The sequence below is a fragment of the Bidens hawaiensis genome, unplaced genomic scaffold, assembly GCF_021521415.1.
Source record: "Bidens hawaiensis isolate Kalapana, Puna unplaced genomic scaffold, B.hawaiensis_p1.1 tig00017464_1, whole genome shotgun sequence".
NCBI lineage: Eukaryota > Viridiplantae > Streptophyta > Magnoliopsida > Asterales > Asteraceae > Bidens > Bidens hawaiensis.
Window position 1 is genome coordinate 264,514 of NW_027492642.1, and position 15,029 is coordinate 279,542.

At 34.3% G+C, this 15,029-nt stretch overlaps 2 pseudogenes; both read right to left on the reverse strand.

Annotated features, from left to right (window-relative positions):
* Window positions 1-1,985: 1,985 nt before the first annotated feature.
* Window positions 1,986-8,542, reverse strand: LOC143553967 (exopolygalacturonase-like; annotated as a pseudogene).
* Window positions 8,543-9,743: 1,201 nt separating this feature from the next.
* On the reverse strand, window positions 9,744-12,374 carry LOC143553971 (cytochrome b561 and DOMON domain-containing protein At5g35735-like; annotated as a pseudogene).
* Between the last annotated feature and the right edge of the window lie 2,655 nt (window positions 12,375-15,029).

The window sequence follows — 15,029 nt, forward strand, 5'->3', positions numbered from 1 at the left end:
GCAATCTCCTCCAAAGGGTCTTCGAACATAGCATTGGAAAACCGAGTAGAGATGGCTAACACATAATCATTCAGCGACTGTAACCCCACGAGTTTTCATGAAAGCCCGATGCCATTGTATAGTATCTCCTTCCAAGTGAACAACAACGCATCTCAATTTTATCTTATATGGGGTTTTGTCTAAGGCAAAAAAGTGTTCGCACCTGTAGATCCAAGCTTCCACATCCTCCACTAAAAACCAAGGGAACTCTACCTTCCCAATTCGCATAGGGCGATTAGTTTTAGTATATGTTTCAACGAAAGAACCGCTGCTAAAGGAGCTGTGAGCCTTGCTCCCTGAAAACGACCGGCCCACGACGTGTTGTAGGAGTTCTTCTTGTTGCTTCATTGATTGTTCTTGTTGCTTCATCATAGCTGCTAGGGTTGCTTGGATATCTGCGATAGCTTTGTCATGGTCTTTGATAGATTTATCCATCTCTTGACTGCGCGTAGACATAGTTGAATCCGATAGGGATCGATGAGTGCTCTGATACCCTTGTTAGGGTAAAACAGGCTAAGAGAGAAAGTTTAAAGAAGATGAGAATTTGCAAAATTTATTCTGTCGATTCATAAGATCAGTAGGGTATTAATCCCCTTACAAAGTACATCAAACCCCCTTAATGAAATATAATGACAAAACTGATCCAAACCATAAAAACTAAATAATAACAATAATACTTAACGTAACAAAAGAGAGTAAGCCAAAATTCTAGAAAGAATATTGGAGTTGTAGAAAAGAGAGTTCATTACATAAATAATACCATGATTTACATCAATTGATCAATTGATATGATAGTAAGAGGAGTCCTTTAACTTCGCATATTAGTACTGAATTCTGAAATCTTCACTGTTAATATATATATATATATATATATATATATAAACAACGGTTATCAAAAAAAAATTAGATGAAATATTCAACACGTACTTATATACATCTAAGAAATACATATCCAAGTTGTATGTGAGTTTTTTCATCTACTACCCAGTGGCGGATCCAGAAAGTTTTCTCACAAGGGTCGGAAACTTTTTAGACCGGTACTTGGTTATATAAAAAATTTTTAATTTAGTCTAGTTCGGTTTTTCAGGCCGGGTCAAATCGGTATATATTTTTTAGGTTAGGTTCGGCCGTTTCAATTGAGTTCAATAGGGTCGCGTCATATAAAAAAGATAATCAAACAAAATATCATATAACCAAAAAAAATACGCGTGATGTCATTAAATGTATAATTAAAATATAAATGTCGTATTTCACGTGAACATGACTATCGCATAAATTTTCATCACTCTTTTGATTATGTAAATCAGAATGTGGAACGGGATTATAATTAGTTAGATTCTAAAAACTGACGCATTTTAAGTCGTTCAGGTACGATGTACTATATAATGTGGTTTAATGTAATAAAATTAGTAGAAATTAAGTGGTTAAAGTAATCTTTAAGATTTTTTTATTAAATATGAATTTAGGCATTTCCTCTTGAGTTTAAATTTTAATAGTGAACTCTTAATTTATTTACTTCTTAATGTGATACCATGACTGTGTGATCGAAAGCCCCATTCTTTTTTACTGGGCCTCTACTTGACAAGTAAAAAAGCTCAATATAATGATATAAATTTATTAGGTCATCTTTCTTCATCAACATTTAACCCCTGTTGAGCAGCGCCGTTTCACCACCTTGACCGGAAAACAAGCTAGCCAACTTTCTGGAATTATACTTGGTCTCGAACTTTTATTCGGAGGGTCGTTTTCGAAATGCCACAGGGTTCGGTGTCAAAATTTCACAAGGGTCGATCAGGATTTTAACCATACAATGATACTTATTCTTTTTTTTCACAAGGGACGGCCGACCCCCCCCCCCCTACCGTAAGGGTAGATCTGCCTCTGCTACTACTTCTGTAAGAATTACGAACTAGCTGCCCAATTAGTTATCCAGATTCAACATTTGATTAATATGTCCCACCTGGACAAATCACAGGGATATTCGGACCTGCAACTTTAGGCTTGACGTTGGAACACATAGAGCTAACTAGTCAACCTCCTTCGTGGAAGGTTAATTTGATATCAGCCACCTCCACGTTGTCGCATGGTGCCTCTACGCTGCATGCAAGCTTCAGTGCCACCTTAGTTGTAGATGTTCCCCTAGTCTTGCTAAAGCTCACATTGTTTAACTTCACACCTTTCTGGCGGACACAAATATTAAATTTAGCTCAGTATATATAGTACTAACTTACATAATGTTCGACACTATTAAATGCCCCAAAAACTGACCTACAACTACATGAAATGCATATGTGTGGAACTATAAGGGGGTCTGTTGTCCTTCCAAATTGCAGGATTATAACATGGGTGCCACGTCAGCTGCAATTCCATAGGGGGAACCATGTGATGATTATAAGGGAGGGTAGACTCGGTTAGATTTTTAACGAATGAAGCTGTCATATTTCTTTTCCCATCTGTTGCTCTGTAATTCTTAAATCCCTAATTACTTATTACATGGTCTTATAAACTGGCTATTAAAATTGTCCATATGTTATAAGAGTTGTCCGAGATTGCTTTGTTGAACTACCAATTTAACAATTTGTAGTTGAAATAAGTTGCTTTTTATAAAAATAATGAACAAATAAGCAGTTTTATATTCTTATACCTTGCAAGTATCATGAGGACGATATTCTTGGTCGATCAATATTGGATTTCCCACTTAATTCATGACAATATCTTCAAAATGAATGTCACTAGCAACTACCGGGTGCGAATCAGGCAAACTTTTGATCCTGACTCCATTATTACTGCCTGTTATGGTGTAGTTGGTGATCCAGATTCCTTGTTTCGGTTGTTCATCTGGAAATTTGCCCAAGCTTCCAATACTGATCTCATGCCCTGGTCCGCACGTCACGTTCTCAATTCGGACATTCTTGCTTTCATCTCCAAAAGAAATGCAATCATCGCCCATCCTTATATTCGAGTTTGTTATGGTGACCCCATTTAGTCGTGCAATATGAATTCCATCTATATTGACACTGTTTCCCTGGTGCACTAATCGTAACGTTTATAAAGCTACTATTGTCACAGCCCCATAAAGCTATGTGGAAGTTTTTGCTACAGGCAGATGTGAAGTTTTTAAACAATGAATTCTTGGCATGACTCAATCTGAGATTCTTTGATAGGATCGAGTAAACGGCAATGCTGTAAAAGTAGGTTTCCAAGGCCGAGTACTCATCGAGTATTCGCTACAAAGTATGTCGCCGAGGCGAGTTTCTTTAATTCCACCTAGTTGTTAAGAACTGATTAAAGGTGGTCAACCTCAGTCAGAATCGCATGTAGTCGGTGAACTTGAACCAATTTGGGTTTAAAATATAAAGCACAACTCGTATATCTTTAAAATTAAAGAATAAATATCATTTGTTTACTAAATGACTAACAATTTGTAGAATAATTTATTATTTAAAAATGTATTTCTCTTATTTATATTGATCTTTACTTATTTTAATATACATATTAGTAAATTTATGATATTTGACATATATGTAATATCAAAAATTATTTTTCTTTATATTTACCATGTCCGAGTACCCTCCGAGCACTCCGACTACACCCAACTCTACAGTCGGCCGCCTAGGGTCCGCTTAGCGACTTTTGAAACCTTGGTAAACGGTTAGTATGAATATAAAACTGGAAGTCCATAGAGGACGAACACCACAAATTCGATATGCATCTCTAGTTGTTGAAAAATGGAAAGTAAATCAATGTCTAACCAATATTCAAGTAGTCAAGAATGCGAAGTGAACCATAATAACTAGCAAATCGAAATAACAAAGTAGCAAGTAGCATGACTTGTCTAACAATTAACAAAACTTTGAATAGGTACGAGAAATCTAGTGTAAAGCTATTGGTGTGGAATAATAGGTCTAAAAAAGTTTAAAGAAATAAGTGATATGGAACACTTACAAAGCCCGTTTGGTTGTGAAAGGCTAAAACAAAAGGCATGGATGAATTGATTACAATGAAGTCTTTGTCCCGGTAATAAGATTAGAGACTATAAGATTAATTCTTACTTTGTCTGCACAAAATTCTTGGATAATACATCAACTGGATGTGAAATTCATATTCCTAAATGGCTATTTAGAAGATGAAGTCGATATCAATCCGCCTCCAGGATATGTATACCGACTCAAGAAGGACGTTGTATATACTTTAAAGCAAGCACCATCTCTTGGCATTCAAAGAAACAACAAGGTGCTTGATTTATCTACTATTGAAGCCGAAAATATTTGTGCTACTCTTGTCGGTGTTATGCGTTATGGTAGTGGCGGCCCAACTATTTTGATGGCCTAAAACAAATGAAAATTCCGGGGCCTTATTATTAAAAAAGAGTTTGCACTTTTCAATTTTTTATTTATTCCGCTTCACATTTAATTAAATGAAGTTAATATAAAAACAAAATAGTATAATTCCTTTTAGACACTCTATTTTATAACATAATCTAGTACGTCGCGTTGTGGCAATCTAGACTTGTCTATTAAAAGAAAACAAAATATAAATGTGGACTTAAAAGAAATTTGATTCGAAAGATATTAAAAAAATATCTTTTCTTTTGGATATCACCCCATACATTGAAAAAGTTTTAACATGGACAATTACAATCTACTAGAATCAAGAACTATTATTGAAGTAATTTTCAATTAAAAAAAATGAAATGTATCTAAAGCATGAGTTAAAATTATTATTGAATTAATGATTTTCCTTTAGAGAAATAAATGTAATTTAATTTAAACTTATGGCTGCTTAAGCTGATTTCACATTCATTAATCACTAAAAGAAACTAAAAAATTAAATTCCCAATTGGGATTCAAACCCTAGTTGTTTAGAAAGAAAGCCTGCGATTTAACTACCAAACTAAAGCATTCTTCTTTGTTATATTGATTAAAGTTATATATTATATATTTTTTTATAAACTATTGAAGACGAAAATATTTGTACTACTCTTGTCGGTGTTATGCGTTATGGTAGTGGAGGCCCAACTATTTTGGTGGCCTAATACAAATGAAAATTCCAGGGCCTTATTATAAAAAAAGAGTTTGCACTTTTCAATTTTTATTTATTCCGCTTCACATGTAATTAAATGAAGTTAATAAAAAAACAAAATAGTATCATTCCTTTTAGACACTCTATTTTATAACATAAGCTAGTACGTCGCGTTGTGGCAATCTAGACTTGTCTATTAAAAGAAAACAAAATATAAATGTGGACTTAAAAGAAATTTGATTCGAAAGATATTAAAAAAATATCTTTTCTTTTGGATATCACCCCATGCATTGAAAAAGTTTTAACATGGACAATTACAATCTACTAGAATCAAGAACTATTATTGAAGTAATTTTCAATTAAAAAAATGAAATGTATCTAAAGCATGAGTTAAAATTATTATTGAATTAATGATTTTCCTTTAGAAAAATAAATGTAATTTAATTTAAACTTATGGCTGCTTAAGCTGATTTCACATTCATTAATCACTAAAAGAAACTAAAAAATTAAATTCCCAATTGGGATTCAAAACCTAGTTGTTTAGAAAGAAAGCCTGCGATTTAACTACCAAACTAAAGCATTCTTCTTTGTTATATTGATTAACTTTAAAGTTATATATTATATATTTTTTTATAAACTATTGAAGACGAAAATATTTGTGCTACTCTTGTCGGTGTTATGCGTTATGGTAGTGGCGGCCCAACTATTTTGGTGGCCTAATACAAATGAAAATTCTAGGGCCTTATTATAAAAAAAGAGTTTGTACTTTTCAATTTTTTATTTATTCCGCTTCACATTTAATTAAATAAAGTTAATATAAAAACAAAATAGTATCATTCCTTTTAGACACTCTATTTTATAACATAAGCTAGTACGTCGCGTTGTGGCGTTCTAGACTTGTCTATTAAGAGAAAACAAAATATAAATGTGAACTTAAAAGAAATTTGATTCGAAAGATATTAAAAAAATATCTTTTCTTTTGGATAACACCCCATACATTGAAATACTTTTAACATTGATAATTACAATCTACTAGAATCAAGAACTATTATTGAAGTAATTTTTATTTAAAAAAAAATGAAATGTATCTAAAGCATGAGTTAAAATTATTATTGAATTAATGATTTTCCTTTAGAAAAATAAATGTAATTTAATTTAAACTTATGGCCGCTTGAGCTGATTTCCCATTCATTAATCACTAAAAGAAACTAAAAAATTAAATTCCCAATTGGGATTCAAACCCCTAGTTGTTTAGAAAGAAAGCCTGCGATTTAACTACCAGACTAAATCATTTTTCTTTGTTATATTGATTAACTTTAAAGTTATATGTAATCTATTTTTTTTGTAAACTATTGAAGCCGAAAATATTTGTGCTACTCTTGTCGGTGTTATGCGTTATGGTAGTGGCGGCTCAACTATTTTGGTGGCCTAAAACAAATGAAAATCCCGGGGCCTTATTATAAAAAAAGAGTTTGCACTTTTGAATTTTTTATTTATTCCGCTTCACATTTAATTAAATGAAGTGTATCATTCCTTTTAGACACTCTATTTTATAACATAAGCTAGTACGTCGCGTTGTGGCAATCTAGACTTGTCTATTAAAAGAAAACAAAATATAAATGTGGACTTAAAAGAAATTTGATTCGAAAGATATTAAAAAAATATCTTTTCTTTTGGATAACACCCCATACATTGAAATACTTTTAACATGGACAATTACAATCTACTAGAATCAAGAACTATTATTGAAGTAATTTTTATTTAAATAAAAAATGAAATCTATCTAAAGCATGAGTTAAAATTATTATTGAATTAATGATATTCTTTTAGAAAAATAAATGTAATTTAATTTAAACTTATGGCCGCTTGAGCTGATTTCCCATTCATTAATCACTAAAAGAAACTAAAAAATTAAATTCCCAATTGGGATTCAAACCCTAGTTGTTTAGAAAGAAAGCCTGCGATTTAACTACTTTTTTTTGTGATACTCGTAAATCTCTACTTCAGTCGGTTGTTTCATAGTAACATCCAAACGATTTACAATGAAGTGGCAGGTAAGTGGACAACAAGCTGCGCCGCAACCCCCTTTTGGATAGCAAACTCAATCCGACTAAAAACAAAGTTTTGATTTTTATGGGCTGATACGTTACTATACACAACTTTCTGAACCCTATTCAAAAGGTCCACGGCATTCGGAGCTAAGAAACCAAAAGTGTCAAAGGCGAAGGGGATAAACACGTGTTGATTCTCCAAACTACCAGACTAAAACATTCTTCTTTGTTATATCGATTAACTTTAAAGTTATATATGATATATTTTTTTTATAAATTGGGGCCTCAAAATATTTTGAGCCTAAAGCTCTAACTTTAGTCACATAAACATACGGCCCGGCCCTGCGTTATGGATTAAAGGACTCTTAAAAGAACTACATGTACCATCCACAATCAGGTCCTACAAGGCTACAACTATCTACTGTGACAATAAATTTGCATTGGGCCTAACATATCAGAAGAAAAATACCATTTCATAAGGAAATTAGTGAAACGTTCTCTTGGAAAGTTCGCAGCATTCATTTGACTGCAAACTTCATAAATTTTGGTGAAAACCCGTAAGCTGGGCGCCGCCTGGGCAGGTTAAGGTGGTGAAAATTGAAACTCTTTGGAGTATACCTAAAAACTATCTAAACTTGATTGAGTTCGATAAACACCTAGTACTTTGCCAAATTCCAAATTATCTACTAATCCAAAAATATCATCTTTGATCCTTAATACAAATTAGTTGGACAAGTTAACATCGAAAAGATATACTTACAAAGTTGCTCCATATGTACAAGATTTATAACATAAAACACTTACCACAGGTATTTGACATGTCATTTGAGAATCATGGCATTTAGTACTATTCCATGTTTGATGACCTTGGTCATCGAAAGTGCCACCAGTCATGGTAAAAATTTTCACACTCTTAATGAGGATCCAACTGTCCATTGTGAACTTGGAAGGACCAGATAATACAATAGAAAGTACCATATAAATCCCTGGTGGGATTAACACTGAGCTTGGTGATCGATGTTCCCTCACATGCTTCTTTCCAAAAAGCACATAATATCGCCTTTTGTTGCAATTTACACAAATAACAAGTTAATAACGTAAAATCAACATCCATGTACACAATTAGCAAGAAATATCAATAAGAAATTAAAATGATAGTAAAGGAGGTATGTAGTTATTACCGGACCATCATCGGTAATTAATGCCATCACCCTTGGCGCGTTTAGTTTTATGTTGATCACAGCGGCATGATTTATGGCAACCAATGCCATAACAATTAACCAACATATTGATGTTCTAATGTAGTCAAAGATGAAGGTACAGATGGTAAAGGAGGCTTTTTATTGTAAATATGAATTATGAAATTGATATAGAGGTAACTAGTTTCTGTAGGGAACTATTTTTTACTATTAATATTAACCATTAAACATTTTAGGCAAACCTTTCAGATTGTAAATTCGATCTTTCGGATAAATTTGATATGGATGTGATTGAGCTTATTGTGTTACCCGTTTTCTTATTTTGCGTTGCACTTTAATTTATTGATCATGATAAATATAAATAACGTTTAGAAATGTATTTACAACTTTATATGTCGTTCAATTTATTAACTTGATATATATTGTCACTGAAACCTTTAATATGCATAGCATATAGATCATTGTAAGCAGGTAGCCGGGCATTCATTCGGGGCCTAAATGAAATGGTTAACAAATAGTGTTTTTTAAGTTTGATACCGGAACCACCAAAGAGATATTTGTAGCTTATATATGCTTTGGTGTAACTAAAAATGACCTGATAATACCAAACATCCAAAGCTCATTTCTTCTCATTGGTTTATGTAATCAGTATGAATCAGAACTTATGTACCAAAGTTGTCAACATTATATAATGTTGGCTTAGATTATTAAGATCTAGATATTGGATTATTGTAGAGAAATTGTGAATAACTGGTTAGAAAGGACTCCGATTAAAAGCAAATTGGTTAGAATATGAACCGGTGACTAAGGATAAGGGGTCAAATGCATGGACAAGCAAATAACTGGTGAACAAATATTAACCGAACCGAAAATGAAATAAACAATTCAAACTAATAGCCATCCGTTCGGTTTTTTTACTTTGTAAACCAAAAATTACGGTTTGGTTTTAGTTATAGCTCGTTCTAAAACTAAACCGAACTCCAAAACCAAAAGCCGAAGTATGTAACAAAGAACAATAAACTTATTTGAATCTTTGTTATTGGATTTAGGGCCCAAATTCTAAGTTTTAGGCCAACTTTTTTACAGGAACAAGCACTTGAAACGTAAATGTAAAATCAAACAGGCCCAAGCACCCAGCCTAACTTAATCCATTGTATGGATTAAAAAAAAAATCTCTGCACAAACTCTCACGATTATGATGGTAGTATTTGAGACTCAACCTAAATATTTTAAATTTCTTTACACAAAATAATAATCACATAACAATAATAATAATAATCTGATTACACTTTAAAATTTTATCTCACGAAACTGTTGATAACAATACATCTTCTACAGTTTGGTCTCCAAGTTTAAAAATATTGCATAAATCTCAAAAAAGAATGCACGCGTCTTGCCATGCAACATTTACCAGTCCATATATCTCCATCTTCTATGCCATTGTCGACTGGCCGTATCCATTTGCTTCATTACTTCCTACTTGTTTCTCTTCTTTCTTCCTCTTCAGAACGATGAACCATGTTACAGCTTCACATAAAACTGTAATAACCGCCAAAGAACTAATTATGCTGATGTAGAGGTAGGGTACCAAAAAGACTCAAATACCCTTAAGTACCACCCGCTGGTCACAGAGAATCCTCTTGTAAGCCACCCGCGGAACACATGGACCACCCGCATATCACGAATGAGGAGGAACGTCCTCACAACACACGCGGAAGCATCCTGGCATCCTCAAAATTCATCAGCAGGACAGGATATCTGTCCGCCTAAACATCCGGAAGGCAATGACAGCGGGACAGCTGTCATCACTCAAAATCTCTCTAGAAGAAGGTTCATGATTCTTACTTGGGGAATACATGACTGAACAACCAATAAATAAAGGACACCTGGCCAGTTTGTTATAACCGTGCACATGGCCAGGGTGCAATCCATCCTATCATTGGGCGACGCGTGTCCATGTTGTTATACCCATGCACATAGGACGTATAGCTCAACCTATCACAAGAGGACACGCGTCCAGGCAGTTATCAAAGATCTTCTGGAAGAGGACAGCTGGCCCAATCACCTTCCTACATCCTTCGGCTATAAATACATTGTCAAACGGTATGAGGTATTCATTCACTCACTTGCATTCTGACTACACTTAGTCTGTTTACTTCAATACTTTCTCCATTTATGAACGTTACTGATTCTCACGCCGGAGGGTGGTTACAGGAAGACCCCCCCTCTTGTCCTTCCTGTAACGAGACTCACGGTGTCTGTTTTGCAGGTTCCGGTCATTGGACTTTGGGAAGTCACACTCATATCATTGGTAGTAATTATCGTATCTTACCCTGTGGACTCATTGGATCTAGGACCCATACCCGGGGAATGGATCCGTGTTTCTTCAGCTGGTGTATGCATTCTTCCATTTCTTCTCAGGGTCCAAGATTTCGAGTCCCTCATAGACGTTGTAGATGCTCAAGATGATTACGATATATCCAAGACCGCGGTGGTAGATGTTCCAATACAATCTGTATTTGTTGTCTGGTTTAGGCCTCAGAAGTAGAGCAAGTACCTACAAATTTTACAACCAAACTGTTAGTTTAAACCGATATTTTAAAATTTTTAGAGTTTATGGAATAATAAAAAAACATAGATGAATCCAATATATTTTTATTATATTTTGATTTCTTTTAAGTGTATGATATAAGAAAATTTCTTTTAAATAAATTGAGGGCTTCCTAATAATTAAGTAACTGTCAACAGCTAATGATCATTTTCAGTTTAAATACTATGTAATAATATGTGAACATTGTGAAAGATATTATCTAGCTAGAATCATTGTGATGGGTGTACCTGAAGTGTCCCAAAAGCAAACAGGGCGATTCCAATGTTCCTGTGAGTATTATATTTGATTCCTGCGGACTCACTTCCAAGCTTGAGTCCGGTGGCCCATCCGGCTACTCCGACAACATAGGCTGACGTTTGGGTAGCGGCATGGATGTAAAACCAAGCTGGATTAGCAACATTAAACACCTTTAGATATCTTGCTGACATTGCTCCTATGGGCATCAATACTCCCCAACTAAACGTATTCAATACTCCATGAGTCTGTCAAAACATATTTTTCATCATCAGTATCTAAACACCGCTAGACAAAGAATTTATGTTATTCAAATTGGTTTATATATATTGTTGCAAATTATGTGAAGTGTGTTTGCTGTCTGATCACCAAGTTCTGGGTCCCACCCGTTGTTAGCCGTGGTTTTACGGGTTGAACTGTTTAAATCATTTGTTTTATTATTTTATTATTTCTTAAATAGTTTGTTTTGTCATAAACAAAGTTGATAATATAAGAGAACTAGCGTAATTGTTTTATATATATTTCCATTATTGTTGTAAAATGTTGTAAATGTAAAATGTTAATATGCGAAAAATATCAAATATAAAGAAACTGGGTTAAACGTTTCATATTCTAGTTCATGAATTTAAATTCATGTTGTATTCGGGTTAAAGAATACCATGGCATATTATGTCTCGGTATGTTATTTATGGTTAGACGCGCCAACCAACAAGCACAAGCAATTAAACACCCTTAAATGAAAATAGAACAAATTAAGATGACTTACGTTTTTCTGCCTCTGTCGGGACTCACCAAAGATACCACTGCCGGAAACTTTCGCCAGACCGGTGATAAAATCTACTTCGCCAACAGCATTCCGATTATCTCGGCTCATCGAATGAATCCCCAGAACACCATTATTAACAAGACCGACCTGCCACACATGATTAAACCTCGTCCGACCGTTTGGCAACACCAAACTCGCATAAACCACCAGATCACCATTAATTAACCCTCTCCGCAGACATGTTTGACACATCAAAACTCAAGGAACTCTCTTGCAAACTAGTCGCGTAACCACTTATTGCCGAAGTATAAACCCGAATTCAAAACCGGTAAAGAAACAGATGCAGCGTAAATTTGGTTGCTAGAAAACGTGTAATTGTTGCAACTTTGAGCAGAAGACACGGCAAAAGACGATAACAAAACGCATAAGAACACATTCAAGATTTTAGCCATGTTCTTGAATGAAAATCGATCGATTCTAAGGAAGTCGAAGCAGGGTTTGTGTGTGTTAGGGATGTATGAATGTGATGAAAGGTTTGTTAAAGAATAATAAACCCTAAAGCTATTTGTTGCTTATTTATACATTACGGTGTAGTTGGACTAGTTAAGGAAACTACCTATGTATTAGCCTAAATATGTGGTAACTTAACGCGGTTACTTAATTAAATAGACATATATGATCAGTTTTAAACTAAGGTTATATATTAATAAGTATAAATAATTCAACGATAAACTCAGCAAAATCTTTTTACGTACTCTAATAAACAAAATTATCTAATTGTTTCACTTGACACCTATATGGATTAGAGGTGGGATAAATAAACCATCGGTTAAATGAACCGACCTGAAAATCGAATCGAAACCGAACCGGTTTTAAACCAGTTATGTAGAAATCGGTTTGGAACAGACTTGTAATTTTCTCCACCAAATCATTTCCAAACCGGTTAACCGAACCAAAACTGGTCAAAATGGGCTGAAACTTGAATCGAAACCAATCTAAACCCATACCGAAACCAATCGTAACCTGGTCATGAAACCGGTTTCAACCCGAATCAAAACCGATCATAAACCAGTGTTAACTTTTGTTAACAAAACCAACCCAATTTTAAGTTTTCGGTCCAAACTGGTTTTGAAAGTTATAAACCGGTAATTATCCTTGATTTACTTTAACTTAAGTTTTAACTTTTCATAAATATTTAAAATCATATATTTACTTAAATTGATTTCAATTATTTTAATGAAACTAATTTACTAGATTTAAATATTTTCCCCTAATATGGGAAATTTGAATTCGGTAATCAATTTGAAATTCAAAATTTTCTATTTTCAAAATAAATGTTAATTATTTGTAGTCTTTATAGAAAATTTTGTAATTCACTATTATATCTATATTAATTTGTTGAAAGTAAGGGATATCCCACATTTTGTTACCGTGACTTTCTCTTTAAGTATCTGCCTAGATATGTATAAATCAGGTTTTTTAAATTTTCGGGTTCGGGAATGGAACCGGGTTCGGGTATGACCGGATATTAACAATAATCGGGTCGGGTATCGTCTCTAAAAATCATACCCTATGCATCGGTTCGGGTCGGGTATAGAACCGGGTATTCTAAAACTGGATATTTGAATACCCTATTATCGAGTATTGAGAAAACCCTATTTACGGGGTTTCTCGGTTTTTTTCCGGGTATTTTTCGGGCATAGATTGGATTTTTTAAAAGTTTGCACTTTTTAGGGGTATTTTTTAGGTATTTTTAAGGTATTGGAAAAACCCGGTTCCGGGTATTGGAAAAACCCGGTTCCGGGTATGGAACCGGTTCGGGTTTTCGGGTATTACCGGGTACAAATCAGGTCCGGTTCGGGTTCGGGTTTTAGTGTCAAAATGCATACTCTATCCGTACCCTACGGGAAGGGTCGGGTACGGGTTCGGGTATTAAAAACCCGGGTTTTAAAAAAACCGGTTCCGGGTTTTTATTTCGGGTCCGGTTGTGGGTTCGGGTTTTTTTTTCACCTCTATCTCTGCCTCGTCTTCATCTCTCACATATCTTTCGTTCTCTTAAAGCATAATCTTCATCTCTCACTATTTCTATGATTTGAGCTTTATCTTCTCCGACGAGACTATTGCAGTCGTGAATGATTATAGGTGCGGTGCAATGCGTAATTAGAGAGAGAAATAGGGAGCGATAGTGGGCTCTAAAGAGAGAAACAAATTCACGGTTGTGGGTTCTTTTTCCGACAATGGTCGTTGGATCGCCGTTGACAATGAAACGGGCTGTTTATAGCAACGACCACTTCATCTCGTGTATGGCGTATTTTAATCTTTGCTTTGAGTTGTTGTTGGTAACAACGTGACCATTTGCATGCCACTGATGATGGCTCCGACCGTCTATGGCGGCGGCAACAGTCTGTTGGTTTTGTTCGTTGATGGTAACAACGTGACCGTTTGCCTACCGTTTTCAGAGGCTCTGATCGTCTATGGGGGCGACAACTTTAGGGTTCTCTCACATTTTATTACTCAACTGCTAGTGGTGTGTGATGGGTGGTATAGAAAAAGGTGTATAGATTTTCAAAAGGTTCACCCAATGTCTAGCTTTAAATTTATAAGAATGATTATTATCTTAACTAAATTACACACAAATAGGTAAGTGTACCTATGATATATGTAGTAAAGTATAGGTAAGAACCAAGTATCAATTCACGGACACACTTTTTTGATTTTCACTATTAAATCGTTGTATTTATTTAAACCAGAAGTAAACACCATAGTGGTTTTGGTTTGATAAATAAGTTTTAAAGAGACTTTTAAAGCATAAAATAAAGACAATATATTTTGGGTTTTAATATCTTTAAAGAGATGATCAAGAATGAAAGTGTATCATCTCGGTTAGAACTCCTCTTAACTTAGTTTAACAATTAGTTAGTAACATGTGATATAGCTTGTTGTGATGATTAAATGTGGGAATAACATCGTATTTCAAAGTCATGTTATTCCATGATAATTAAAGAAAGAGATATGTATAACTTCATAATCTCCACTAAAACATCATTTTATGTAAGCAAGTGGATTATAAAAAGTATTTATAAGATAACTACTTTAAAGATGAGAAA